Genomic DNA, 2,969 nt, shown 5'->3' with positions numbered 1-2,969 from the left:
AAGGGAAGGGAAGGGAAGGGAAGGGAAGGGAAGGGAAGGAGGGAGGGAGTAGAATTATAGTATAGTGTGGCAAATACTACTTTCTCAGCTGTAAAAGATATATACTAGTGGTACTTACTTCAAGTGATCATGTAAGAATTAAGCTGGTTAATGCATTTAAACTGCTTTTGTTTTGTTTTGTTTTGTTTCCGGTACCAGGAATCGAACTCATGACCTTGCAGTTGCCAGGTAGGCGCTTTGCCGCTGAGCTAAATCCCCAACCCCTAACTGCTTTAAGTTGTACCTGGCATACTGTAAAAGCTAAACTGTTTTTTAACTCTGACAGTGATGTAGTGGCAGCGGTGATGACGGGAACAGTGACGACCAGAGCAGTACGATGCTGATAACACGTGACTCCGACTCTACCACGCGTCTGATGAGCTTCCAGTGGCCCCCCGTTTCAGTGTGAAAGCCTGAGTTCTAGTGACCATATACCTTAGAATATTTGCTCCCCAGCCCTGCCAGCTGCCTCGCTGTTGCTGTGATTTGTTTTTAACTGGCTGTTTGTTTCACTGGTCCACCTTGCTAAAGCTCCACCGGCCTTCCCAGCAAACTTTGGACACATCAGTGACGTTCTCACCGGGAATTCAGCCCTGGCTGTCTCCTCTCTTCCCTTCCGCATCCCTAAGCGGACTTTCTCACTCTCACACCTTACCTGGCCCCTATCTGACACTGCAATCCTGCTTTACTTTCCTTTTCACTTAACACCATCTAACATATAACATTTATCTTGTTCGTTATCTGCTTCTTTCAGAGAAAGACTCCATGAGCTTTTGTTCTTTTGTTCATTACCTAAACAGTACCTAGGATAAATGGACGGAGGAAGAAAGGAAGAAAGGAAGGGAGGAAGGAAGGAAAGAAGGTGATAACTATCTGGTGCTCTGAAGTCTATTGGGGCAGCAACTGATGTGGATTTGGGGGAGAGGAGGACTGGGTACCACAAAGGATGGTGTCAGGAATATTTTCTAGTACTTTATGATTTAAAGTTTGGCATCGAGGGGCTAGGGATATAGCTCAGCAGCATAAGCGCCTGCCTGGCAAGAGCAAGGTCCTGGGTTCAATTCCTGGTACCAAAAAAAAAATAATAATAATAAAAAAGTAAAGTTTGGCTTTGACATCACAGGAAGCCACTAGAAACATCACAGCTCGGGCCTCAGCCCGGACCTGCTGAGTCTAGTCCTCGCTGTAACAGCATCGCGTCGACTGCACGTGGAAGAGTGACCATGACAGCCCTGGTCTAGGGAACTTGGAGGGTGGGTAGGAGTTAGCCAGGAAGAGACAAAGAGAGAAAGGGGCAGAAGTGGAAGGAATAACATGGGAAAGGCCAGAGACCATGACAACAAGGTACTGTAAGGCCTAAAAGAGTGTCAGGATTGGGCTGGGGATATAGCTCAGCGGCACAGCGCCTGCCTGGCAAGCGCAAGGTCATGAGTTCCATTCCTGGTACCGGAAGAAAAAAAAAAAAAGAGTGTCAGGCTTGACTACAGAGATAGACGTAGAGGGTAACAAAAGATAAATCTGAGAAGAAAAGCAGAGGCTAGTTAGTACATGGCCTTGTAAACTGTGTGAAGGAATTTGGACTTTACCCTGAGGAAGATTTGTAGCCAAACAGAATTAAGAAGGAGCAACCAAAAAGTAGGAAGAAAAGCAAAGAAGCACAGCAAATAGCCAAAAAATTTTTAAGAAAATAGAAACCTAAAGTATCAGAAACTATCGAGAAAGGTAAGGAGCTGGGTGTGGTGGTGCACACCTGTAATCCCAGCACTCGGGAGGCTGAGGCAGGAGAATCACCGTGAGTTTGAGGCCAGCCTCGGCTACTTAGTGAGTTGAAAGTCAGCCTGAACTGCATAGTGAGACCCTGTACCCTCACCAAAAAAAAAAAAAAAAAAAAGAGTTTTGGTTGAAAGGTAAGGATGCAAGCCAAAACCACCAAGGTCAAATAAATATAAGAGGAAATGGATAATGGAATCATATCATTCAAAAAGATTAGCTTTCAGGGCTGAGGACATAGTTGTGGTAGCGCATTTGCCTAGGGTATCCCAGGCCCTAGGTTTCATCCTCGGCACTGGGAAAAAAAAAAAAAAGAGGTTAGCTTTTAATTTTCCTAAGCAAGAATAATAGGTGACAGGTGGCAAGCCTAGCCACATAGAAAATCATGTTGAAGTCCTCTTGTGTAGGAGAAGGAATCCAAAGGAACGATATGCCGGGTCTTACAGAGTGACATTTTCAAGCTTGTCACTTATACACTTATGGAGCATATGAATGAAGCTTTTGCATCAGAGGACAAGGTTCAGGCATTGCCTTTTCAAATGGAGGCTTTGCCATTGTGGGAAGCAGCCTCGAAGGCTGTTGCTCAGTTACCCCCCCCCAACATTCACGTCCTTATGAAATTCATTTCTTGGGGTGGGGGTTGGATTTATCAATTGGCTTCTAATGAATATAATATGGTAGAAAGGATGGGATGCTGCTTCCAAGACTGGATTCTAAAAAGTCTATGGATTTCATCTTGAACATTCTCTTAGAATATCTGTGCTGGGGGAAGCTGGCTGTCGTGTGGTAAGGCAGCGGCTTGGAGAAGTCCACGTCACAGGAACTGGAAGCTTTTAACAGCCATGTAAGTGCGGAAGTAGATGCCCCCGGAGTAGAGCATTCACCTGAGCTGACAGCCACGGGCAACGCCTTGATTGCCCCCTCGTCAGAGACCTTACGCCAGCAGGATTCTAAACAATGCGTAGAGTCCTTACCAAGAAAAACTGTAAGATAGTGAGTGTTTACTATTCTTAGCTCCTGCATTTTGGGCAGCAGATAATAATTGCACTAATTTATAGTTAAGAATGGATAAGCTAACACTTTCTAAAAGTTTAGTTCTTTGACCCTAAAGTTTAACGTAAGCTACCACCAATTGTATCCAGACTTTTTTTTTTTTTTTT

At 44.6% G+C, this 2,969-nt stretch overlaps 1 protein-coding gene across 1 annotated transcript in view; it reads right to left on the bottom strand.

The window, feature by feature from the left end:
- Arhgef33 (Rho guanine nucleotide exchange factor (GEF) 33) overlaps window positions 1-2,969 on the bottom strand; it is an 85,317-nt gene that overhangs the window by 39,774 nt on the left and 42,574 nt on the right. The gene's annotated exons all lie outside the window — the stretch shown is intronic.

The sequence above is a fragment of the Chinchilla lanigera genome, unplaced genomic scaffold (genome assembly GCF_000276665.1).
Source record: "Chinchilla lanigera isolate Chin_1 unplaced genomic scaffold, ChiLan1.0 scaffold00040, whole genome shotgun sequence".
Classification (NCBI taxonomy): Eukaryota; Metazoa; Chordata; class Mammalia; order Rodentia; family Chinchillidae; genus Chinchilla; species Chinchilla lanigera.
This window is presented reverse-complemented; position numbering and strand designations above follow the sequence as displayed.